The 27914-nt window shown below is 35.4% G+C and overlaps 1 protein-coding gene and 1 long non-coding RNA gene across 3 annotated transcripts in view; one reads left to right on the top strand and one right to left on the bottom strand.

The window, feature by feature from the left end:
• CNTNAP2 (contactin associated protein like 2) overlaps positions 1-27914 on the top strand; it is a 1017942-nt gene that overhangs the window by 401677 nt on the left and 588351 nt on the right. Inside the window, exons 1-2 of one of the 2 annotated variants that reach the window (XM_027655886.1) lie at positions 20983-20992; positions 23407-23409. The exons of the other annotated variant lie outside the window; for it this stretch is intronic. The gene's annotated coding sequence lies outside the window, so the exon portion shown is untranslated. Of the gene's footprint in view, positions 1-20982; positions 20993-23406; positions 23410-27914 lie in introns of those variants that run through there. 2 annotated transcript variants of the gene reach the window in all.
• On the bottom strand, positions 320-7874 carry LOC113953112. Its single transcript, XR_003529743.1, has 4 exons — positions 7795-7874; positions 7161-7444; positions 2796-2891; positions 320-1072 (listed from the first exon to the last, which is right to left on the bottom strand). It is a non-coding gene; the product is annotated as an uncharacterized LOC113953112 (long non-coding RNA).

Raw genomic sequence — 27914 nt, 5'->3', positions numbered from 1 at the left:
ATTTAAATATCAAATGAGTATTAAAAAATCCAATGGAAAAGTTTCAAATAGTAATGTTTTTGTTGAAAGAGGGAGTATTGCAATTCCCATGAAAAACATTTGAATAACATGAGGAAGAACGGGAAGAGCATTTTAAAAGAATTGGCTACTTATACTTTAAATGTAAAATGCAGATTAAATATTAAAAGTTATATTCTAAATTAGTGTAGAAGGCAAAAATATTTACTTCAGAAGTAAGTATTTAAACATTACCAAAACTGAATATTCATCTTGAGATTCAAAATGGATTTCTTAAAAAAATCCTATAAAATTTGCTTTTTGTTATGATTATTTTACTTGTTGAATTTCTCATAGAAATTATAATTTTTTAAGCAGTTATAATTACATCTAGATCATCAAGACTAATTCAGACCTCTGACAAATTAAAAGTTATCTCAATTACCATTTGTATTGTCTTTTAAAGAATTCATTGGAATTTTTATGCGCAATTATTTATACATAGTATTTAAAAAAAAAATATGAGGAAATACTTGTCTATATAAAACAGATAGAAATACCTCTTATAGTAGGATTTTGAAAGGGAAACAAATGATTTCCCAGTGTCAGGACCTTACCTGATATTGCTGATTTCCTGTCTTGAAATACTAAATGCAACATTGGTCTGTTAATTTCTTCTTTAATTAGCATTTAAAATGTCTTTTTTTCTTTCCACACTTTGGAAAATGTAACATAATTGATCTTTATTTCATAAAGGACTGCAATTGAACTCTAAGAATTATGGCTGACTTGTGGAAGCATACATTTCCTGGTATAATTATAGGGTGATCAAGCCTTGCCATAACTTGGCAGTTCCACAATAAAATAAAGCCCCAAGGTATATACTGTTGCAGCTTCCTTGCTGAGTGGCTTGCGTAAGCTCTGCTGTTATTTCTTGGCCGCTGTGAATCTTGAAGATTAGCAAATCTTAAAACAAGGGCTGAAATACACTTGCTCTGTTAATGAAGTCTCAAAATCCCAGTATGGAGAAAGCTTTTGTTGGAGTGCTGATAAATCTCTTCATACAGTTCATTGCCTGCAAGGAGAGGAACACAGCTTAGGTGTATAGATAAAGCCAAAAGATTTAGTCTGTAAGAAAAACAAAATAAAGCAATTATGTCATTCTGCATTGTAAGTATTATTTTCAGTTTAGGTTTTGGAATGCAGTATTGGAGAGAGCATTCTGTCTCCCCTCTGGCCAAAAAATAGTTTTGCAACCCAGAGATAGAATTTATGTCAGTGCCCAATATGGTTATTTTAATATGGACAGTTTTAAAAAATTTCTAGTATAATTGCATGTAAGTGAGCAACAGTGCTGTGTGTCTTCAGCCATTTTATTTTTCTGTTTTCGTACATTAAGTTTAGACTTCTCATATCAGGCCCACAGCATTATACCTAAGTAGTTGTGTCATTACTTTTGTAGGTTTATTAGAATATTAACAGTGTTTTCATGTAACTTCATTATTCATTTATATCGAATCTAGTATGACAGTAACATTGACTAAAATGTTAATCCAGTTTTATACTTTAGCCCTTCTGGTCATCTAGTTTCACTTTCTTTAAAGCAAGAAGAAAGACTAAATGGATTAAAGCACAAGGGATATCAAGCTAGTGTTTCATCCATCCTATTCATAAAGCCCATTTCACAGTCTTATGAGCCTGACTTCTGCCATTTTAGAATTACAGTCTCTTTAACGTGGTACATGATACAATATGTGTGAAATAATGGAAAACATCATAAGGTGGGTGTAAGATCAAGATGACAAGAAAAAGAAAAATTTCAAAGAATCCTTCATTTGCACATAAAGTAAATCATACTTCCTCAATTTATCTTCTGTTTGAAGTTTTACACAGCTATCCTTTTGAAAAAGAAACACCTTTGGTTTAGATACAAGAGGCAGTTCTTCAATCTTCTGTTCTTTCTCTTTATTCTTTCTGTTTGTCCAATATAATCTTACCACTTTCATAGCTCATTCCACCTCCAAAGGTTATTCAAATGTGAGTTCCCTGTCTGCTACACGGCTTTAGCATTCCCACTTCCACAAGCAAAAAAGGCAAGTGCAAAGGCAGTATTTAGTAAACTAAATGTACTGCGACTGTTCTGTAAGCCCTGATGCTGTGTGGCATCAAACACTCTGTTGTCCCTACCACCACACTCTCTTAGCTGCTGAAGTACACCAGCTACACACAAGCTATTGGGAATGACCTCTGACCCATCCCAGCTCCGAAGCAGGGCTGTTGTTTGAAGGATGACTAGCTACTTTCATCCAAAGCCACACTTGCAACTATTCTAACAATAAATGTGTCTAATCTAACATTAGATAATGATCAAGTTCCGAAGTCCCAGAAGATTTTTTTTTTTTCAGCATTGCTTAATTTATTAGTAAAGGCAAAGAAAGGGATGCTAACTGGTTTGATCCTAAAAAAAAAAACAAAAAGTAAACTTAGAGTTTGGGCTTGCTTCCTAGTCCTGTAGTTAGTTATTTCTCCAGACAATAATGCTTTTTTTTTCTCATGATCAATAAAAAACTTGATTGATTAGTGGTTCAGGTAAATGTATTCTAAGACGCTACACAAATTGTGAAAGTACTGTTCTTAGGCACTTTTCCTCAATTTTAAAGTCCTCTTATCTGGAATTTGTTATGTAAGTTGAATACACCAAACTATTTCAAACACCCCCTCCTACCCACACACCCATTAGTGTGATTAATAAGAGTAGTTTGAATATCTCATGTTGTATAATTCTTCATAAAACTTACATGTAGAAGTACTTTGATTATAGTTCTGTTTGCATTTTCTGGGGAAAAGAGTATCACGATCAGGTATCATTTTCATTTTACTTACAACTTCACTATCTGGTGTGGGAGAAAACAATATAAATAATCTCAGATTATAGTTATTTCAGAAATTTTACAACTAAATGATTCTCTTTACCCAAGTGAGTGCTAGTATTTCATCAATGCCTATGTAATGTTTTTCTTTGGCTCAGTCTCTTATTATCTATGCATGGGTCATTTTTACTGTTTTGAACAACCACAGAATTTTGGAATTAAGCAGCCCATGAGTTATTAAGAGCACCACTCTAGAAGTCTGTTGTGTTACAAAGGGACCCAAAAGCACTGGTTACAGAGCATACCTATGAGGCCTTTAAGTACTTGTACGTCTGTGAAGGGTTTCCCACAATGGGGGAGTTGCACACTTATCATTCCATATAACAATACATGCTGGGGGGTAAATGGATTGAGAGCAGTCCTGCTGAGAAGGACTTGGGAGCGCTGGTGGACAGAGGCTGGACTTGAGCCAGCAATGTGCACTTGCAGCCCAGAAAGCCAGTTGCATGCTGGGCTGCATCAAAAGAAGTGTGGGCAGCAGGTTGAGGGAGATGATTCAGCACCTCTGTTCCTCTGTCATGCAATCCCGCCTGGAGTGCTTTTTCTAACTCTGGGACCCCCAGCACAGGACATAGACTTGTCGGAGCTAGTCCAGAGGAGAGCCATGAAGATGCTCAGAGAACTGGAGCACCTCTCCTATGAGGAAAAGCTGAGAGAGTTGGGGCTGTTTAGCCTGGAGAAGAGAAGGCTCTGGGTGACCTTGTTATGGCCTTTCAGTGGCTAAAGGGGACCTACAAGAAAACCGGGGAGGGACTGTTTACAAGGGCATGTAGTAATAGAACAAGGGGGAATATGTTTAAACTGAGGGAGAATACATTTATATTGGATGTTAGGAAGAAATTCTTTACTGTGAGACAATGGAACAGCTGCCCAGAGAAGTTGTGGATGCCCCATTCCTGCCAGTGTTCAGCGCCAGGTTGGATGGGGCTCTGAGCAACTTGGTCTAGTGGAAGATGTCCTTGCCCACAACAGGGGGGGTGGAACTAGATGGTCTTTGGGGTTCCTTCCAACCCAAATCATTCTATGATTCCTTAAGATGATCTTTGCTCTTGTTTTCAGGGGAAGAGCTGCCTATGAAATAATGAGAAGGAAAAGCAATTAGGACAGAAGTGTTGGAGAGGCTGCAGAAACTGCCTCTCGGCACATCTCCAACTAGGCAGTTTGGACTGTTTTGAATGTATTTAAGAACTGCACTTACTGAGGAGAAAAGAAAGCAGCCACCAACAGAAATACTTCCTAAAATTACTTTAAAATATTCACCTAACAATACGAATGGTGCATGGCATTTTTGTCAATGTGAACAGCTTCTCCCCTCAGCTTATTTTGCTTTTACTTGAAACATCTGTAACAAACACTGTGCTCAGGAGAGCCTGTGGGTGTACCTTGCACTTTTCATTTACAAAAGTAATCCATGTCTCTTGTCTCATGCAACTTTGCTAGAATGTGTCAGTAGTTTGCAAAAGTCACCCAGACTTCAAGGGAAAACAACTTTTACTGAACACTCCTTAGGTGGAAACATAAAATATTTATACTCTTGAAATAAGCAATTTGATCATTTAATCACTTTATATGTACCTCATTGTGTAAGCATTCCTCTACAGGCTCCTTTCTCTATTAAATATAGTTATATTAGTACAAAATTGCCAAGAGTTAAAAGGATTGCATGTGCTATTTTTGGTAGCATGAATGATAAGCGTAGCATTTATGAAGAAAGAATTCTTGTGGAGTTAAAACTCGTGCATATCTATGAAAGCTTAACTCAAGAGTTCTGGAATGAGTCCAACCTTAGAAAGTTCTCACGGGGTTTCTTGAGCTGTGCAAGTTGGAAAGAGCTTTTAGCTAAGTTGCTGATACTTAAAATAACCAAAGGGCATTTTTAAACGTTTGTCGCTAAAAGCAATAAACCACAGCTCAGCACAAGCTGTGTGTTAACTCTGCTCTCAGGACAGATGTCTGCTGGGCAGACAGCAAACAGAAATTATTGTGCAAGCTACAGTAATTATGTTTTGTGCCAGCTCTCCCATTTTTGAGATGAATACTAGAGGGTCTCCATACTACTGCTGTTACAAATTGCCCTGACCAAACCTGAATGCTATTTAAGTTCATCAACCTCACTATCTAGATGGAAACCTGTGGGATGTTTGCACATCAGATATTCTGCTCATAGTGATGCAAAGCTTGTTACTTCGTGCTCACACAAAGGCTGTCTGAGGCCTTTGCTTGCAATGGTCATAAGATTTTCTACATGTTCTTTTACAAAGAGAGTAGATCTGACTTTCAGCAATCTCTGACACTTAGAGTTTTTCATAGACAAACAAAAAAAGAAATTGGTTTTCTGTGGAAGGAAGTTGCTCATGTAATGAGTAAATTTAAGCCTGGATAAATGACATTGAAAGGACTAACAGAGTCCATAAAAACCCTGTCCCACTGTAAGAACACTTATGACCTTAACCCTTCTCTCATCTTAAGGCATGCAACTTTAGGAAAAAATTTCTCCAGATTACTTCTAAAATTTCAATACTATATACAAATAGTATTTTCCTATGGACTGCAAAATTTTTCTACTAGATGAAAGAATTGAAGCCATCCTTATATATTTGCACATTCAATCCTCATTAGTGGTCACAACTAAGTCCTCTGATAGTTGTGTGTCAAGTCCTTATGTCTTATTTCTATACTTTGACCTTGCTGTACTCACCCATGTAACTTTATAGATACAACATGAAATAGAGAAATTGAATGGCTGTCTTTCATGTCTAATTAATATACAATGGAGTTTTAATATTTATTTTTTAATATTTTAATGTTTATTGTCTGAATATCTCAGCTATAGTTGAGTCACCCATATTACTTTTAGTCCTGAAACGTTTTTTCAGCTTTCTGCATCTGGAAAATATGTCATACCCTACTATTAAAGGCTCTCATTCAACATTTTGCACTCAATTTCTTCAAATCCAACACTGCTAAATCTGGCAAAAGAGAGTAGTGAACCAAATTCACAGTCTCTGACATTTCAAGCCCCTAGGTTGATTCTGTTTGAAAATATCTTTCTTTTAATAATCTCCCTCAACTGTATTTTTCTCTTGTCCTGCTGGCATAGTATATTCTATCCCTAAATTGCTAAGATTCAGCCTATCATAGCATTCAAGTCTCCAAACATGAAAACTACCTACCATTCAGTACCTGGTGATCCAGTAGGATTTCACATTATTATTTTTCATGCTAAAAGCTATTCTGTGTGATTTTTAAGGACTTGCCAAATTTATTAATTAAGTAATTTTCTTCTTCATTCTCTATAATTAGACTTGCCCTTACTAAAGAAACTCAGTTTTACAGCCTGATATGACTAAGGATAGTTTCAATAACTTAAAAAAAATATTTTGACTTTTTTCATAAAAAGACAACTTGCAAAGACTTCAGAAATGTGTAGTATTAACAATAATTTAGTACAATTAGATAACATACCATATGTCAAGTTACACAAGACACCTGGAACTGATTACAAGTGTCATGAAATCCTGAGATGAGTGCAGACATAGTATATATGTGTTTTCAAAGGCAAATGGTAAACAGCAGAACTGCGGAGAAGTTTCTTTTTCAAGGAGATTTGCTCAAATAAGGGAAAGGAAAACCAGGAATGGTTTGTAGCAATTTAATTTTATAGTCTCTTTTGCTGATTTGTGCATGAGGGACAGTTGTTGATCAGTGGATGACAGGTGAAGCCATCCCTGTTCCCAGTAGGAGGCATACAGTGGCAGGTGAGTGAGAAATGTTGATGTTAATATGAAAGGAAAATTAAATGAGAACTGAATAAGTTTATAGATATGGCTGGTCTGTTCTTGAGCAATGTCTATTTTTTTCTGCCTTTGAAAGAGTGATCAACTGTTGCTTCGGGTCCCCTTTAATGCAAAGAACCTATGAAACTATAAGATGTCCCAATATAAAAAATAATTACCTGATTGTTTTCATTATCTATAGCTATAGTTTGATATAAATAGATAAATAAAAGAATGCATTTCATGCCTGTAATTATCTATTTCCTGTAATCTCAAGTAGTTATTTTGAAGTAATATGATGTGCCAGGAAAACCATAAGGAAATGGGCTTTCAGTTTCTTAATGCCTTTTTTTTTTTTTTTTTGTACCACTGAAATTTTTACCATTTATATTACTTTTTTAGAAAACACAAATAATCCAAATGAAAAACTATAAAAAAGTGCCTGAATCAAAAGTACCTTTGTTGTTTATGGCCTTTCTCTGTTCTGTGCATGCATATGTGCTTGCATTGTGTATAAAACCAGGCTCCTGCTTTTAGATTTTCCCAGCTCATTCACAGTGGGCAATAGACCTTGTGTGCTTATTTTATCTTTTGCTTGACTTACTGCTTGATTCATATGATCAAATGCAACATTTCATTTCCAGTCTTACAGATGACAGAATAAAATCCAGAATGCATTTCTGCAGATGTCAGAAAGGTCAGGGAAGAAAGATAGATACAGGTTTGCTGCTATTTAGTTTCCTGAAAAATCAGAAATAATTATATACAAAATCAAATTATTTCTTTAATCTTATCTTATCTTTACAGAATTTGATTTTTTTAATTGATAATTTAAGAAATATTATCTTTACATTTATTCTATGTTTTTCTTCTGTTTATTAACATTTTGTTAAAGAATTCTGCTGCTGGGTTTGTGTTAATGGATTTCTAGAAAGCATGGTAATCTTTCAGAGGTTGATAAGATAGCTAAAAGTCCTAAGGTTTCCACCTACCAGCACACTTCAGGATTTGACAATAATAAGTAATGTTTTATTTTTGTTTACGTTGTTCAGCTAAGCTGTAAAGGTCTAACCAATTTAGCAGATACATACATAGTAAACAACTTGTCTAGTCTTCTGATCTACTATGTTTAAAAAACTGTGTTTCCTCTAAAGTCTTGATGTAAATATTGTACATACGATTTTACAATATTGAAATGATTCCCAAAGTTCTGATGCTGAACACCAAGTTAAAATTCCTTTTATTTTTATTTAATTTTGATTTCTTCAGTTAGTTGGGCTACCATGGGGAACAAAAAACATTCTAGCTTTTGCCTATATTTTATTTAAGTCACGCTACTAAAAATATTAGAGACTAGCAGGGCAATATTGTTGTTAGTGCCTTAAAATCTTCACTTTGATGATCTTGTTAAAATTACTTTAAGAAATCAATGTGGGGTTTTTTAACTCCTCTTTGCAGAAATTTTGTATTACTAACAATTTCCAAAGCTATTTTTTGGTCAGAGTTACAGCTGGATTATTGTAGAAGAAAAATGATGAATCCTGATTGCTCTTTCATTAAGTCTTCTTGGTGGGCAGGGCCTTCATTCTAGTTCTTGGATGTCAGAAATGAAAGTAATTTTTGTTATTTAATACATATTTTGATACATGGAAATATGTTGTAATTTTCAAAAAGTAAATACTTTTATCTGATGAATAAAAGTTTTTTAAGCTTGTAATTTCGTAGTATTGGGAAAGACTAGAACAAGACCACAGGAGACAATAGCTGGATTGAAATAATGACAAACTAATTAAAAATTAAGTAAATGGAAATAACAGTGATTATGTTCAGGAACCTTAGAAAACCTGGTAACTTGAAATTTTGAACTAGAAAAAAAAATAATATAAGCTCTTGTATGAGTAATAACCATTGATCTTTTAGTCCTACATGGTATAAAATTTATCCTAAATTAGTTGATTTTCTTTTTGGAGAGGCAGATAATATTCATGTTTTTTTAGTTCTGTGCAACACCAGTTCTTCACTTGAATGTGTATTCCACGGGAGTATTTTCTTGGTTTTAAGTTGAAGAGCAATCAGACTCACTTAATTTCGCATGTTGGTATGTTGACCAGAGTCAACATTCTGATTTTACAAGCCATGCACAAAAGGTGTCTCAACAAGGTTATTGTTTTTTGAGTGAGAACACCTGACTGCTCTCTCACTCAAAACAGGAGTTTGAAAGCAGGGAGAAACACCGTGCTGCTACCTTGGGATGATTAATAGAAATTGAACAACTTCAATTTCTGTGAGCTGTAGGGGGATCAATGATAAAGCATACAAATCTTGTACATTTGAAACACGTTAAGACTACCTAGATGGAAGTAACTTAACTGACTTTATATCCTTTCTTTCTTAGAATTGTTTGGAAAAAAATGGAAAAGGAATCCTTGTGTTCAGTGTTAGCTTTTTATTACATGGGCTTGTAACATTTTGTTTCATGTTGAAACAAGGGCATGGTTTTCCAAATTTCTGTGGCAGCAGAAGTGGTTTTTAAGCAGAGGAAGCTATCGTTTTGCACAAGAAAATAGGAGTTTAAAAAAAAAATCACATAGAACATCTACAGTTTGACTTTTACAAAAAATAAAGAAAAATATAACCCACACATGCTTTTTTGTTTGTTTGTTTTGTTTTGTTGGGGTTTTTTTGTGGGGTTTTTTTTGTTCTTTTCCTTCTGTTGTCTTTTTAATATAGGTATCACTTCTGGTTTTCTTATGGGGAAGAAAGAACAAAGCAAACAATGGTCACTTTAGCTTGTGCTGTAACTTCAAATCTTCTCATAACCTGAGTGTATGAGTTGATGTAAATTCTCAGTGTTTGAGCAGTTCTATTGTGTAAGACTCTTTCCAAGTTCAGTTATCATCTTGTCTCCCTAAGCCTGCTTAGCTGCAGTCTTCAAGCAATGGAATTTTTTTTGTAATTGTTTTCTTTCAAAATGTTTCTGTTGTCTGAGAAGGTCCACAGAATACCCAGACCTCTGAATGTGTGCATGCTGAGCACTAAGGAAATTTCCTCTGTAAGGTGAGAATTTGTGAGCATGAATTCCCAAGAACTTTCTCGTTTCTTCTGTGTCATATGTCAATCTGCTGGAATTTTGGGCATGACGAATACTAATTCAGAACTGTTTTGCTGTTGTTTTTTTCTGCCTGCAATAATAGAGAAGAAATCTATTCATTCTTCATAGCCTTAACAGGTAATAATAAGATGTACTAGAATGTTTTTGTTCAGTTGCTCAGTCAAAGACTGAGCATGACTACATGTTATTTGTAAGGATCAATTAGGAACAGGAGTGACTTCCAACAAGTTATTTCTTCTTGAGAACTCTGCCTTCTAATTTTTTGAAGGTTTGAATTTTCAAAGGGAAATACTGAATAATGTAAGGGAGCAGTTTTCAGGTAAACTTTAAAATCTCTGAAATATTAATTCAGTGAAGTTAGGCTAGTCTAGGAGAAAAAATACAATTTCAGTGAAAGATTTTAAATATTCAGATGTAATGCAGAGGCAAATACCTTTTTTAGATATCATCAGACACCAATGCAAGCCTGTCTTGGGCTTTATTTCCACTCAGTCTGTCAGAATGAGCTATTGTAGAGTTTTGCAAGATGAAGCTGAATGAAGGCTCTGTGTGTCAACCAGATGCTGTCTCAGCAGTCAACCTAAGTACACTTCACACCAACAGAGTCCCTTTTGAAAGTTTTGGAAGGACAATGTGTTAAAATACTTTGATGTGTCCTGATCATATTCAGGCCACTAGAGATTATTTCTCATCTGAATGTCTTCCTTTGTTATTTTATTTAAGATCAATGATGATACATTTCTCAACACAATTACTCTGTGAAAGCTTTTAGTTTAAAGGAAAAAGAGTCTTGTGAGCTCCTCTCAACAGGGCCAGTATCATCTTTAGTCTCTCTAAAACACTTAACCCAACAGGGCTCAAGGGATGCACTGCCTGATCTTGAAACAGGAGTCGACAGTCCTCACCCTCATTGCACCTTGTTTGGCTCTGCTGAAGGGGAAAAATGTTGCTTCCTAATTCTAGATCTGTGTACTCAAAGGATAAATAATTTTGCACTTTCAATCCACTATGTCCACACACTCTGTCCATATATTTTGATAGTGAGTGTTTAGAAAAAGATATTCCATGTTAATACATGGCTAACACGGGGGAGATTGATTTTGTGAAAAACACATGTAGGTTAATAATATGATAATTCCTGTTCATGACCACCACAGCAAGGTCTGGTTCCCCAACCCCTCCCCAGATGTTTGAACAACTTCCTGTGCAATCCTGTTACTTTGCTCCAGAGGAAAATAATTCTGTGTTTGAACTCTGATTTCCGTATGAATCCAGTAACTGTTGTTTTTTGTTACTCTGTTTCCAAGAATCCTTACTTTTATGTAAAAAAAGAAAAAGAAGAAAATTAAAATTTCTTGTGGAGAAAGTTTTTATATGCATGGAATTATTCACTTTTCAAATTGCTAAGTAGATGAGGAAGACAGTAATCATAGGAATTAAGTTATCCTGTTTTAGAGAAAGGCTAATTTTTCAGTAGTGTTAATACAAAATAAAAAAATGTATATTTACTTCTGCTTTGTATTTGCAAAGGAATGTATTAATATGCTTTTGCCACAGTAAGATGATAAAACACTTTTTTTTTTTTTTCACAGTCAAAGGTGAATTAAACAATAATTATTAGTGCTCAGAAGAGGACAAAGAAGTAGCAAGGTTAGAGAAGTGAAAAAAAAAAATCTGGAAAACAAATTTCTTTTTCCTTTACTTTTTTCTTCTGGAGAATCTTTTCTATCATATGGAAAGATCTATATCACTATAGTATTTACTTGCTTATTGAACCTAATCTTATTCGAGAGTAAGGAATACTTTACAAACAATTTGTTTAAACCTGGACACCATTTAAGAAGTGCTTATGCATACTTATTACTTCCAAATAATAGCAAATATAGCTAACATGAAAGGTGGAGTTAAACTGTGCTCTAAAATTTGTGGATGTTTTTATATTTCTGAAATAAGCAGGGGAAAAAGATTTGAAAACATACTCTAGATGACCTGAAACAAAATCCTTTTTGTTATATTCATATGACTTTAAAACTGAGACAAAATTAATTATTCCTTTTTTATATTTAAATTACAAATTATTTATAAAATAAGCTGTATTTATTAATATACATATGTGCACACACATGCTTGAAAATAATTTTAAGTTTGTATGAATGTATGTGAACTTATTTTGCCTAAATGTATACTGTTTATAGTCTAAGTATAGTCTATAGTGTATTCCTAACTTATGTAGTGAAGATCATTTCCTGTTGAGTCACATAAACAGTTGTGCAAAAATAATTCAGAGGGCAAGTCAGGGCATAAAAATGAGAGCAGAAACTGTAAGACAAGATGGACAGAAAAAAAAAAAGAAAGCAAGCAAACAGAAAAGAACATTTAGAACCACAAGAGCTCAGAGGGTCAAAAGTTATGCGGAAAATAAGCATAAGGGAGGCAGAAAGAAAGTGTGTCTTAACTAGGTCTGCTTAACAACCAACAAAATCCTAATTCACCTTGTTTTTGTGTTGGGATGGATAAGCTAGCTGGCCAGCTGCTAGACCTTCTGGATATCTACTGATTTCAAACTTCAGAAGACCTTGCATTTTTTAAGTGTGGTCACTTTGACAACTTTTGAGACTGACTGATGAGTACTGGGAGTGTGCTTAGCACCGTGTTGCCCAAAGGTGAAGGGGGATTAAAGGAATGCAAAGCATTGCTGAAGAAGAGACAGTGGCAGACCAGAAGTCAGAAATAAGAATACAGAACATATCCCTAGGCTAGCCTAATCTGAATTAAAAGAATCAAGCAGAGAGCTTGACTATCAGACTATCAGTCCTTATGAACTACCAAGGTTCATGAGGAAATGAGTTTTGAATTCTGGTATCAAAAGAACTAGAGCCTGAGTTTCCAATGTGAATAGCTGATAAAAACTAGGGTGGAGGGGTAAACCCGAAGAAGCATAACCCAAGGCCTTTTGCTGCATGTTAACAGTGCTCGTAGCAAGATATTGTGTTCATTTCTATCTTACTAAACCTGCAAACCTACTTACTCCATTCTGTGGTCTTGGTATTCATCTCTCTTTCAGCAAATACATCATGTAAATGTTTTGGGGTACTTTTAGTTTGTTATTTTGTGGGGGTTTTTTAAGGAGAGTGAAGAGGTGCTACTGACCTCTCTGTATTTTCCTCAGGGACTTTTCTCAAGTCTTTGTTTGCTGGTCTGTTTTCAAACATCATCACACTCTTTGAACCTCTTTTTTAGGGAATCTACTTCATACCTTTCTCTGGCAGGTGTCACATACTATAAAAGCTGATTGAATGTAACAATTAATAGTGCCTCGTGCCATTTGTACTCCTCGTCACAAAGAAGAAAAGCAGTCTCAGTGTCTGTGCAGTCCACCATCCACACCAAGACTGTATCTAACCTGGCAATCTCCTGAGTTGCTTCATTGATGTTCCCTATGGGAACATCTTTGCTCTTGTTTTTTCTTACTTCATATCTGCTTATAAGTAGCATCAGATACTATTCCATCCTCTTACTTATGTCCAGATGGGAAGCAACCATTTGATATTGTAAAAATAGGAACTTTTTCGGGTATATTTCTAAATGGAACACTATTACAGGTTTTTTTCCAGTTGTTTCAATATATAATCACTTCTGTTTAACCCTGGTGTTTCAAGGGCTTCTAAGCATATGCGCTCAAAGAAATGTAGGAACTTAAAACAAGTGTTCTTTGTACGGACCTTGGATCTCAACTAAAAGATCTTTTTTTTTTTTGCCTAAAGGTGAATTAAAAAATATACTGTTAAAAACCCAAAACTGTATTTTCCAATGTATCTTCCTTCTTAAGTAGAACACAGGAAAAAGAAAAAACAAAAGGTCTACTGGTATGTTACAGTATCACATCCTTAAGGTGCCCAAGGCAACAAGCTAGCATAAGGCTTAATCACTGCTATGTAACACAGTCATGATGACAATGAAAACCTTGCTCTCTATCCCAAATCCATGCCTAATTTTGCAGAATACCTCATGTAAGATAGATGCAATCAGGGAGCTGAAGTGGTTTACTGGTGCTTCATTTTGCTTGCTTTAGAAATATATCCAACTCTTATCACGGGTAGCCATACATTTAAATGAAAATATTAAAAAATGTTTTGAAGGGATTTTTCACATAGACGTGTGACATGTTTTTGCTCCATTTGAAATAACTGCCTAAATGTAAAGATCTCAACTGAAATGAATTCAGAAAACCTACAAATATGTTGCTGGGTCAGCCTGTTGTGAAGTATGGAAAAGTATTCCATCGTGATAACAAGTTTTGGTTTGTTTGGTTTTTCCCCCTTGAAGCAGCTTAACACTATTCTAGTTTTCTACAGATTTTTATCCATATGCCTGTATCCTCTCTTCCATGTGACCTCCATTTCCCCTAAGACGCCCTTTCCCATACTGTCCTCGAGGGATTAAAAGGAGGGCAGGAAAACAAACAAAAAGAGGGATTTATGCTTAAGTATGTTTATCAGTATGTGTTGTTGTTTACAGTGCATAGTAGAAGTTAGGATGCTGAACATACACACCTGTCCTGTAGCAAATGTCTTTGATCCTTTTCTGAGCACAGGCATTTTCTTAGTGCAACTGACCAGATGAAGAATAAATTTTGTGTAAAATCCTTTATGCATGCTCTAAGAGATCTTTTAATGATGCATCAAATGGTCAATAACTGCAGTCACATGAGGTTCAAATGCTCAAGCAGAGAAGACACTAGAAAGAAATAATAAAAGTAGAAGAGCAAGGCCTTTTCCCCAGTAAGTTACCAAGTTAAATTAAATTAAATTAAAATACTGTTAACAGAACTTTATGTAGCCCATTAAATTTGTTAAATTATTTTTGTGTTACTTCCTAACACTAAAATACTTTATTAGAGATGATAGCAGATTGAGGTGGAATAGTGATTTCTTTTAGCAAGTGGCAACATTATCATTTTATGAATTGGAATATTGTTATGGTTGCTAATTTGGCTTCCAGATCATACCTTATATGTATAGAACTTAACTCTCACACTTAACACTTCAGTAGTTTCACAGCACTTTTTTTTATTTATGTGTAAAATAATGCATGTAAAGGTAAAAGAAGATAAAAAAGATGGAGATGTTTCTAAAATATAGTTTATTTAAAATATAACAAATGTTTATTTAAAAATTATTTTTAATAAAAATATGAAAAATAAAAATTAAAAATGTAGAGATGTAAGTTCTTTCTTTTTTTTGGGGGGGGTGTATTTTTTTAATAAGAGATAAAAGAAAATTTAAAGTATTTGCAATGACATTGATTTTTCTTGGTCAGTGGGTCATAGTCAAATGCCATTTTCCTGGCACTGACCACCAAACCCTAGAGAAAATTTTACTATCATGTTCAAATGATGAAGTAAGGCCAAAAAACCCCACAGATATAATAAGAACTTGTATGCAAAGCAATTCGGATTCATACTACAGTCTCTAGGCAATACATTTCCTTTAAATGGATGCAGAAACTAAATGTATGGCTGAAATACAGCTCCAGTAGAAAAGGCACTCTCCTCGTTATTTTGTAGAATGAAGGAGACTAAACAGTCATTTTACACTGTAAATACAATGACAGAAAAGATTAAAACTCTTGGAATGCAATTATGCCCAGTGTCTATACACTACTGCGTTTCCTCTTAAAAAGAAAGTCTTAACAGTCTCTGTGGTTTACCTGTGTTCCTTTAAAGTACTAAAACATTTACATGCCAATAGAATAAATCCATCTGGCTTTTATATATACATATATATGCAACTATGTTTATGTGGAAGTATATATATATACATATATACTTTTTTTTTTTTTTTTGGTGGAGTCCTAATTTCCTAGAAATAAACTTTCAACTATGTCCATATGGCTTAGAAATATGCTTTTGTGAAGCAAGGAAACATAGGAACAGTTACAGCATAAAAATGTTTAAAGTATGAATGGATCAGTATTCAGAAACCCAAAATATTTTGAGAAATGTACGTTCTTAACTGTGGCATGGGTGATGCACCATAGATGCACTATGCTTTGCTTCTGTACCCAAGTTTCCCTTTCCTAGATTAATGGAAAAACTCTCCTATTATGTACTAGAGGTTAATTGCATTGCCTGAGGTCTACTCTTGACTGACTAAGCATAACTAACAACTTCTTGCACTAGACATCAGTCTGCAAGCAAGTAAACCAAAGACAATCTTGTGTGACACTGCAGCATCTCTGGAAACCATTAATGCACAGTAAGTATAAATTACAGAAGAGTTGGAAGGAAAAGTATACCAAATGTAGCCAAGAGATTTCAGAGATGTTTCTGAAAGTATTCCTCTGTCTAAAACTTCCAACATTCAGTAGTGGTTATGAATTAGAACTATGAACTCATGAAACATTAGAAATACCAAGTCAAAGTTCTGACCAAAAAAAACTGCCCAAAAATAAGAGAAAAGTAGTTGAAATTTAGTTGTTAGTATAAAAAATATTGGACTATCTATCAGGAAGATAATTCAATAGAGAAAAGTGTTAAGCTGGTCAAAAGTGAATGTGATGTCAGGGGCTAAAGAAGATTACTTACAAGGTGTAAATGTCAAAGAAATTTCTTCTATTTTCCTACTGAAAAAGCAAAACCTGAGGAAAAGCTAACTGTTAGAGCAGAGCGTGAAATACTTAAGCAATAATTCAGTGTATTTCCATGTTTGTACTTAGAAGTATGAACAAAAGGTAGTGTTTAATGAATTTGACGAGTGAACAAAAATCATGTGAAAATACCTGTGATTTAGGAGACTAGTATAAAGTCTTACAAACACTGTTGCTATTTGACTGGTTTTTGAAGGTTAAAGAACTGTCTCTAAATCTCAACACTCCCGTATATGTTCATTATTATAAATTATTCATCAATTATTATGAATTAGGTTATTTCATGCTGTGAGATACCCCTCAGATGTGAAAGAATGCCACAAAGACACCACAGTACTCTGTTAGCTTACTTTGTACCATTTGCAGACAATAAGAGAGCGTGCTTGGCTCCAGTGAGGATGCCTGGATGATGGTATGCAACCATCTCATCTGGGGCAGATATTTGTCAGATATTCTAGGTGGGCTCAAACACATATAAAAAGTTTAAGTTAAACATTTTTTTAATTTGGACTACTTAAGGAATCAATGGGATATTCTGGAATATCTTGCTGATGTAGAAACAAATTTTGAATGGTGTCTATCACTAATAATAGTGGGGCTGGACACTTCTGTAATATATCTTAAAGGTTGTCTTACCTCCAAAACACTTCTGAATTTTAGGGCATTTAGGCCTCAGATGAACCAGATTGCTCATATATGCAATGTAAATCACTATCTAAAATTAATTGGTTCTTTTCACTACAGGAGGACAATAAATATAAATTTATTAAATGATTGATATTCTATGTGATTCAACTTTCCCTACTTCCAGTTCTGCTGCAGCTTTTGTTGTGGCTGCATTTAATTACTGTCCTTGTACTTGGTTCTTGTTTTAGGAATGAGAAACAGTACTGCTATATACCAGATGGTATACAAATAGTTCATGAGGCGTGCTGGGATTATGAAAGTTGAAATAGTACATGCACATATAAAATTATCTTTGTATACATTTTTAATGAGAGTATCTGGGTGAAGTGGATATGTCTCTTCTTACAATGGTATTCAAAATGATCAGATGGCACAAAGAGCTAAAAATGAACTTTTCTCCCTCAACCTGAGGATTCCCTTTGCAATAGAATGAAATTAAATGCTCTCTCCTAGTTAAACTGTACACTTTTTATAAATAAGTTAGCGCTGGAGACATAACCTCAATCTATAAAACATGACTGAGAAAATAGCAAAGAATAAAAAGCAGACAGACAGTAGTCAGAGAAAAGTCAATCAGTTTGAAACAGACTGAGCAGTAGTTTGCAATATTAGACAGCTTGTGACCTTTTAATATCTTTCACTTGTCATGACTTGAACACTTAAAAGGAAGTGCCATCATTTGTTATGAAAAAAAGAATACTATACAGCAAATGATTAAGTTTTGATGATATGGGTTTGGGTTTTTTTTTAATCTTTAAAATAAATGTAGAAATATCTTTTTCTTTAAGTTCAGAGTGCTACTTAGTGGTGTGCTTTTTGGAGTTATTAAGTAGTGCTGCTAAATCACATGCCTATAAAAGCTGGAGAAGAGCAAAAGATAATAACCTAATGAGAATTAGTTTTGATTATTTGAATTTTTGTTATAAATCCTGAAGGCAAGGGTGAAGTAGTGTAATTCTCTTTTTTTATTACTCTAGTAAAAATGAATAAAAACTGAAGTTGAAATTTTAATACCTAAAAAAAGTAATTATAAATTCTGATAGATGACAGATCACATAACAGTAAGTTCTGAGCAGTTTAATAGATAGTTACAGTGTCCCTTTTTCATTAGTCAAAGGTCATAGTCTGTCAATAAAACATCAATTAGATCTCATGATTATAGAACAATTACTGGATGTATATTGATTTGATGATTTCCACAAAATATATTTTTGGTCTACAAAAAGTGGAACAGAGAAAATCATAAATCTTTCCTTCCCAAACTGTCTACAGTTGGGTATGACTATATGATGGATTAATAATGAGATATAACTAATATATATGAAACTACTTGATTAATTCATTGATAATAAGCAGAATATCATAGTCAAGATTTGTCTTCAAAAATCCATCCTCTGTCAACAGACTTAGTTGGACAATGAAAGAACAACCTAGCCAAATCAAGAGACTTTAAATGTTTTTGAATTAGTCTTCCCAACTAGTGAAGGCAAAGTTTACAGAGCATTTCAGGATGCCTTTTACCTTTGCCTGAATTCTTCCTGATACTAAAACATTATTTGAGGTTGCTGTTTCACTGCCTGTTGTATATATTACGAAAAAAAGAAGAAAACATAACAGAAACTATGGTGTCAACAAGCTATTAATGATACACACTTGGTCCTTTCATCTTACTAACCATAAAAATGTAGGTACAAAATATTTGTGGTATTCTGTATTTCAGGAGCACTAGAGAAAATGCATGGAGTGGGTGACAAAATATGCATGTAGTTTATGACATAGAACTCTGGACCAAAGTTAATTAAACTTTTTGCTTCTGTGCTTGGCGTGGTTGAGTAAAAATGGTGAAAATAACTTCACTTTTAAAGTTATAGAAAAATTCATGAAATTTAAAAAAGTAAAATTGAGAATCAAGGTCTTGAGTACTTTTTAAAAATATATTTCCTTTTGGCTGAGCTTGCAATTCAGTATTCACGCAACCATAAAATTTCTGTTTCAAAAACAAAGTACCTAGGAATTCCCCATTATTTTCATAGTTCTTTTGTTGTTGTTGTTTTTGTTTGTTTGTTTGGGGGGGGGGGGGGTTGGGTTTTGTTTGTTTGTTTATTTGTTTTCCTAAATACCAGGCTTTTCAGGCATTTTTTATGAATTGTAGTACATATATGTGGATTTGCAACCACTGTGACAACACACAATACAGAGGGACATGGGTTTAAGTAGGAAATATGTCCTCCTGTTACAGAAATATCAAATCTTCCTAATGTTCGGTGGTTTGTTTTAGGCAAGAGACTTGGACAATGTTAGAGCAAAGTATTATTCCTTAAACCTAATGTACTGAAACATGTTAAAATTACTTCATATCATACTGCCTGGAGTGGTTTTGAAACTTGTTCAAGTGTTAAATCTCTCCTTGAAAAAAGCTTAAATAGCTAAGGAGAAAAAGTTTTTATTTTCCTTTGTAAAACTGCTGTTGCCCACTCTTGTACTGAAGTACTTTGTAACGCCTAGTGTAGTCTGGAACTGGAAATACATCTGGGGAATCAAAGTACACCTGGGAAACTGAAAACCCAAGTGCTATCTACTTTTCTGGATTTGTATAAAGAAAATCCTGTCTCTGTCAAAAAAAAGTCAGCTACATGTAGGGTAGAAATTACATTTGTTATTATATTCACTATTTTAAAAAGTGGGTCTGTGAGAGGAAGCAAAATTTTGAGTAGGAAAATAATACAAAAATTAAGAGCATAGGAATGTAAAATTCTGCTACAACATTCTCTATTATAATCTAAGGCATATGAATATTTAAATTGTTTATATGGAAGGCTTCTAAACAATAGAAGTGCCTTTCCTATTGCTCTTTCCTTTAATTGAAAATGTTAATTATTACCCATGTCAATGCAGCTTCCATTTATATTCATTAAAGGTTTCTTTCTGCTCATGCCTACTTATACTCAGTGACATCACAGCAGTTTTCTCATCCCTGGTATTTGTCCTTGCCTGACAGCTTCCCTGCCCACTGTTGGTGGCTTTTTCTTCCTCCTTACCTGCAGATATCATCCCAGTTATTGTGACCTCATTGCTAATAATTCTCTGAGGTATCTCCTTTTTACCTTCCTTTGCCTTCAGCTACCTATGTTACCTTCAGCAGCAGCCTCTTTTTGTTTCCAGGTAATTACACCCTCTTTCCTCTTTTCTCAAGAGCCTTTTCATTAAGAGCCATAGGTATCACTTCTCAGCTTCATGTTCTGGTGTTAGGGGTGTGTAAAGAATTGAAGGATCCTCTGGGAACACAGTATGTCCAAGCTGCACCAGGATGCTAGTGATTAGTATACACACACACATATATCTATACTTCTATGAATGATTTTCCATTTTGATTAGAGATCTACTTTCCTCCTCTGACCTTTCTGACACACAGACTGTTCACTCTAATTCATAAGGCTACTGAGATCACCTTCCATATTTGCTGATGCAGAAACCCTAGATTTCACTTTGAATCCTCTGTCTGGTTTCCATTATTTGTTTTAAATTTCTTGGGTTTTGCAAAGTTTTGATGCTTTTTATTTATCCCCCTTTCTGCTATATTTCATGCTATTCTCCGCACATCTTCCCTAGGATTTTTTAGAGATAGGGAAATCCACCTAGTGTGGTCCTCTTATTGTTTGGCACCTTGTAACAAATAGTAGTGAAAAAATCCTTCCAGATTATTATTTCTTTTAAATATCCCAGTGTCTGCTTAAGGCAAACAGCAATGTTCATCCGTGGTCCAAACTGGCAAGTAGAGTGTTTTGCAAACAAAGCCCCATCCATAGGCAAATCTTAGTAAGTAAAAAAGACTACCACCAATAGTAGTTGTCTGTCATTGACAAATATATGGATATTTTGAATATAGGGAATTCTTATGAAGTAGACTGGGCAGTCTACTCTTTATGTGCTTGCATTGGCTCACAGACCATAGGTGAAGCGCTCCTCACTGAAGAGAACTGTGTTGTAGTTTAAATTATTTTAAGGAGAATATATATTTCTTGAACTTAGACAAGAAGAATTGCAAATATTGTTTGAATTACTTCATGTTAATCACAAGAAAAATATGTAGTTTTATCTTCTAGCCTACCAGATGTTATTATCCAAGAAAAACAAAGTAATTTGCAGGCACCAAGTTTACACTCTTTGTCTCACTTTGTGAATAGAGACCACTTCTGGGAAACAGTTTCTAGTGCATCAAATGTTGAAAACGGCTAGAATAGGTGTTTGCACATGAATTAAACACAAGTAACCTGTTATTTGACAACTATTCTGTTTAATTTTCTGTTACTGTGATTGAGGCTACAGCTAGCAGTCTGTCAGATATACATTTCCTAGTTTGTTGAAGCATTCTGACACAATCCAGTCATAAAACTTGTTGAAACCCTCCAAAGTGAAATTATTTATTATTTTAAAATCTATTGGTTAGTTTGAAAACAAATCATATGAGCATAGGAAAGGATCTGCTATAGACATCTTAGGTGGTAGCATCCAGTTGTGTGCTGTTTGTTGCTACCAACCACATTTGTGTAAGGACTTAGAGAAATGAAGGCTCTGCCTCTCCAAGTTAGATTTCTTAGCCTTGCTAACTGTATTTGAAGTTTATGGTAGAATTTTCCCCCTGTTGCTGGTGCCAGAAATCTCTTCCCAACTTCTTTCAAAATTTTAGTAATGGATATTTGATAACCGTTGCAATTTTTATCATATCTTTGTCTTTCTCTTACTAGCATTTGATTTATTCAATTATTTTAGAAACAGTAGTCATAAGGATTCTTCCTTTTTTGCTTTGTGTTATGTGTACTAAGCACATCGGTTCTTCTCTGGTAAGACAGACTTTCTGTTTCCCTGCTTCATCTATTTTCTATATACCACTTTCATGTTTTAGGGCTATAAAGATGAGTTGCCCATACAATGAACAGGGAAGTTTTCCGATACCTCATAAAATGGTATTAATATTTACTGATTTCTGTTGGAGGAAAAAAAAAACCCTGAAACATATGAAGGTCAAGTTTATATTTTCTATTGCAATATAGCAGGGACTCAGCAATGTGTGCCTGTACTGCATAGAACAGAACAAGAACAATTTAAGCTTGGCTGTAATTAATCAGATGAAAGATCCCTCTATTGTGTCTCTGACATTTTTCATAAAGAAATGCCTGGGGGAAAAAAATTGGTGGGAATATGTATAATGCTTCCATGTAAAATGCTTCTGTCTTCTAATTAGTTTCAGCTCAAAGACTTTTTGAGTCATGTGTGGTATTGTGTTTTTAGTAACCCCCAGTGGATCCTTTCCTATGTGCTTTTGCAGTTTCCTTTATTAATCCCCCACAGGCCTAGAGTACCCATGAGTTTTGTGGCAATAAATTTTATAAGTTGCTCTCCCTTTGCTGTTTCATTTTTTTTTCTTGATGTTTTGAACCTGCATTCATTTGTTGTCCAGTATATCTTTAGCCACGAAGAGAGTGTTGATCCCTCTTACGCTCTCTCCATATTCCTTGTTATCTTGTAGACCTTCTTCATATTCCAATGAAGTAATTTATTTTCCAAATCAAAGGCATCCATATTATTTAGTTGTTCCTCATAGAGAAGTTTCAGTTCCTGTCTCTTTTATAACCTTTTTGAAATGAGGATTTATGTTCAAACTGTAGATGGACGATTGTTTCCAGTGGGCTGACTGTATTTTCTGTACTCCTGTACTAGCATTTAATTTACTTCTTAACTGCTACTGAGCAGTGTTTCTTGGAACTACCCATTATAATCCTAAGGTCTCTCTTCTGAATAGTAATGGTTAGCTCAGAGCTCATCATTTTTATGCAAAATTAGGATATTCTTTTCCCCATGTGGCACTTTACATTTATCTACACTTAATTTCAGTCATTCAGCCTCATAAGACATATTCTACTGCAGTTCTTCCCAGTGCTCTCTCACCCTTACCACTCACTCTAAATAATTTAGTACCATCAGCAAACTTTCTCATCTCTCTCCTTACCATCTTTCCATATAGTTCATGAGTATGCTGAACACTGCAGATATCAACAAAATTCCTCTGAAGATTTCCCCTGTTAGAATTCAACATTGTCTAATGCTTCTCTTTTAACCATTTAAGGACTTTCCTCATACTATAACTGCTTCATCACCTGAAAAGTCTTCGATGAGGGATAATTTCCAGTCTTATGGAAAACTCAATTGATTACATTAATCAGAACTCCTTTATCCATATGCATATTTGCTCTTTCAGTGGGTTGGTCATGAAGGATTTTTTGTAAAAGCCAAGCTTACTCTTCTCAAGCAGGTCATAATTACTCAGGTGTCTGCAGTAGTTCTATTCTTTATTCTAGTTTGTAAGACTTTTCCTGACACAGTGACAAGCTTACTGATCTGTTTTTAGCCCGACTCTCCTGGGGACGATTTTTCAGAATTGTCACCCTCCTATGGTGAGGCACCACAGCAGTTTTATGTGAGAAATTATTCACCATTGTTACTTGTTTAGCTGTTTCATCCCCAAGTTGCTTTAGAACCCATGACTGAATACTGTCTGACCTCTGTGATTTGTTACTTTTCATTTTAACTGTTGTTCCGAAACTGCTTCAAACTGAATCTGTGACAAAATCCCTTATAAAGAAGAAATGCAAGAAGGCGATCACCCCACTTTTATCCACAGAACTCAAAGAATACATTTAACTTCTCTGCTGTAGATTTCCTTTTATATTCTGTTTAGATATACTGATCTGTTGGTATTGCAAAGTGCCTGGCAGTCTGTGTTCTTTTGACATGTCTGAAGAAGTATTTATTACTCATTTTGGTATCTGATTATAGGGTCCATATAGCTCACTTTTCTGTGTTCTGATCAAGTATGATCAGCCCTGCTGCTTAAGGAGAGGATAATTTGGCCTTTATTGAGATATAAGCAAGGAGTGTATGATTGTACAGATTTTCACTAACAGAGGAACTTTTTGTTATTGTTAGAACCATTCTATTTAGGAAAATGCTTGTGAAATCCTTTTAAAAATTCACACAAAAATAGAATATTTATTGTTTTCTTTTTTAAAACTCCACTCTTTCTAATAATTAAAGTAAAAGAATTTTTAAAAATGTACTATTTCTTCACTATACAAACTTAAGAAAATTCTGGATGAAGCATGCAAGGTTTCACTGATAAAAAGCACGACTGTGCGTTCTGAGAGTGTCTTATCCTATTGAGCAGGCAGTACTTAAAGTTTCTGCTGTTTCTGAAACATGAAGTCAACTTGAAATAAACTAGAGACTTAATCAGACCCAGCAACTACTCAATGCATCCACTAATTTCCAGATTTCTGCTGTTCTCAGGCCTTTGTCAGCAGAAGTTGACAGAAATGTGGGTGTATTTGATGGCTCTATAATTACAAATTACAATTATTTTATTTTTGCTGTTCTTTCTTCTTCCCTTCCCCACTGAGTTCTGTTTCCTGTTTTTAGCTTTTGAGAGCTCAATACTATCATCACCACAGTGATTGAGTCTTTCTACTTTTATAATTTCTATGATCTTTTAAAATGGATCAATACACTTACAATCTGAGAAGAAATGTTTATTTTAAATTCATAATTTAGGTAGAAATATAAATAGTGTAGATGCCTGTAGATGTCTAAATTGACAAACTTTCCCCTGAATAGAAATGCAGTGCCTCACTTGGGTCTTGAATAGGTCAGGTCAGTTGTTAAAATATTTCAATCCCTATGTCAAGATATATGTCAAAGGCAAGTAAGTAGTTACTGCTCCACACAACAATTTTCCAGCATAGCCCTAAGGGTTTAATGCTGCTTTCAGGGATACAGCATTGTATAGCTGTGATTAGAAACAACTTCTTATATATTCTCATCATTTACTGCTATAGTTCTTTTTCCCTTAACGCAAAAAAATATGTGAGAAGTCAGCCCTCAGCATTCTGATTTACAGATGATCTGCAAAGAAAGCAGAGCTGACTTACTGATTGACCTGTTGGAACAAAAGATAAAATGCTCAGTATTCTTGTTGAGAAAAGTTCTAAAATCCTTTCTCCTAGGAGCACCTCTCACGAGTGAGCAAATCACCTTCCTAAACACAGACAGTGACTTAGATGTCTAGGTATTCTACTGACATACAGTGGGGTTATTTGGAAGTAGAGCCAAAAATCTGAGCTACAGTTGTAAAATATAAATGAACATTCAGAAACTTTTCTTTATATTCTTATGCTGACACCCGACTTATATATATTTTGATTTTATAACCATCTTTTATCCCATATGAAAAAGTAGTATAAAGATGCACTGTTTTAAAACTAGGTTTCGTTAGCTATCGATTTAATGAGGAATAATAAGTGTGTGGTATGTGGTGGTTCTGGATTTCATAAACATAGAACTCCAGTAACAGTCTTAAAAAAAAAATCAAACAGTCTCATTTGTATTATTTGTATTAATTTCAAAAGTGCAATTTTTTCATTTTTCTCTTTACAGTACCACTCCATAGATCCAAGTTAACACTTGAAGCTGAAGGCTTTTGTGCTAGATTTTGGAACCATGAATTGAATGCAAAGTGATTTGAGCCATATTATTTCACTCAATTATTGAGTCTAAACATGGTAATGAATTTGCTGACCCAGACAAATGATGCCAGCATAAATGCAATCTAATAGGATTTTGGTATTTTTTATTCCCAAGCATTAGTCTTCTGAAATAACTGAACCCAAAGGCAAAACTACTGATCAGTGTAACTGAAGAAATATATACAAATTTGCATACACACCTTCTACTCTACGTGTTTCTATGGCATAGAATGCCTAGACTACATCTATTTGTACAAGTAATCCTTACCAAAACAGATAGACCTTTATTTAAAATTCTTGTCTGAACTAATATTCTAGTACTAGAAGATAAGTAGAGAGCTCTAGGGTAGGATTAATCTCATACACATTCATTTACTTAATTTAGGTACCCAGTACCAGCTGAGACACCTCAGGCATGCTATCTGGCCCCAAGCTGTTGCCTAGTATCAGATCTACTGTGTCACATCTGCCAAGTTGGTGGGGATGTCTTGGTATTCTAGCATGTCTGTCACTAGACACTTGAATTCAGCACCTAAATTAAGCTCTTGAATCATAGAATGTTAGGGGGTTGGAATGGACCTTAAAGATCATCCAGTCCCGACCCCCTCTGCCATGTGCAGGGACATCTCCCACTAGACCACGTTGCTCCAGACCTTATCCAACCTGGCCTTGAACACTGCCAGGACTGGGGCATCTACCTCCCTGGGCAACCTGTTCCAGTGTCTAACCACCCTCACCGTAAAAATTCCTTCCTAATATCTGACCTAAATTTCTCCTCTTTCAGTTTGTACCCATTACTCCCTGTCCTATCACTACTGTTCCTGACAAAGAGTCCCTCTCCGGCTTCCCTATAGGCCCCCTTCAGATACTGGAAGGTTGCTGTGACTTCTCCATGCAACCTTTTCTTCTCCAGGCTGAACAGTCACAACTTTCTCAGCATCTCTTCATAGGGGAGGTGCTCTAGTCCTCTTATCACTTTGTGGCCATTCTCTGGACTTGCTCCAACTTTTCCACATCCTTCATATGTTGGGAACACCAAAACTGTACTCAGTACTCCAGGTAGGGTCTCACAAGAGCAGAGCAGAGGGGCAAAATCACCTCCTTCAAACTCCTGGCCATGCTGCTTTTGATGTAGCCCAAGATTTGGTTGGCTTTCTGGACTGCGACTGCACACTGCCAGCTCATGGTGAGTTTTTCATCAACCATCACCCTCAAGTCTCTCTTCTCAGGGCTGCTGTCAGTCGCTTCTCCACTCAACCTGTAGATGTGCTTGGGATTGCTGGGACCCAGGTGTAGGACCTTGCACTTCACTGTGTTGAACTTAATGAGGTTTGCATTGGCCCACCTCTCAAGCCTATCTAGGTCCGTCTGGATGGCATCCCTTCCTTCCAGCATGTTGGGATGCATTTCTCCTGAGCTTGGAGGAGTGATCTAGCATTCAGCTGACATTCTTGGGCCCCTTTGCCTTCCAGGGCTCTATCCCATGGGTCTCTACTTGAAGAGTCCAACATCTGGCCTCATGAAGTCCAGGACAGTGAGCTTGCTGCATGCCCTCCTCACTGCCCTGAGGATCTCAAACTCTATGGCTGCCTTGGAGCATTACTTACCGCACCAATTCCTCTCTGTTGGGGAGCACAAGGCCCAGTATGGCATCTCTTCTTGTTGGCTCTTCAAGCACTTGTGTATGGAAGTTCTTGTTGATACATTCAAGAAAGCTCCAGGACTGCTTGTGCCCTGCTGTGTTGTCTCTCCAACAGATATCAGGGTCATTTAAATCCCCCATGGGGACCAGGTCTTGTGAGTATGAGGCTACTTCTATCTGCCTATAGAAGGTTTAATCCACAACATCCTCTTGATCAGGTGGCCTGTAACAGACCCCCACTATAACATCCCCTGTCCTTACCCTCCCTTAATCCTCACCCACAAGCTCTCAGCTGGCTCCTCATCCTCCCCCAGGCAGAGTTCCATACTCTCCAGCTGGTTATTGACATAGAAGTCTACACCCTCTCCTTGTCTCCCTAGTCTGTCTTTCCTAAAAAGCGTAAGACCTTCCATTCCAATGTTCCAGTCATAGGAGCCATCCCACCATGACTCTGTGATGCCAGTGATAGCATATCCATGCAGGTGTGCACACATCTCTAGTTCCTCTTATTTGTTGCCTGTACTATGTATGTTCATGTAGAGGTAT

The sequence above is a fragment of the Corapipo altera genome, unplaced genomic scaffold (assembly GCF_003945725.1).
Source record: "Corapipo altera isolate COAL_440 unplaced genomic scaffold, ASM394572v1 59, whole genome shotgun sequence".
Lineage (NCBI taxonomy): Eukaryota > Metazoa > Chordata > Aves > Passeriformes > Pipridae > Corapipo > Corapipo altera.
Note: the sequence above shows the minus strand (reverse complement) of the source record. Positions and strands in the feature narration are given on the sequence as shown.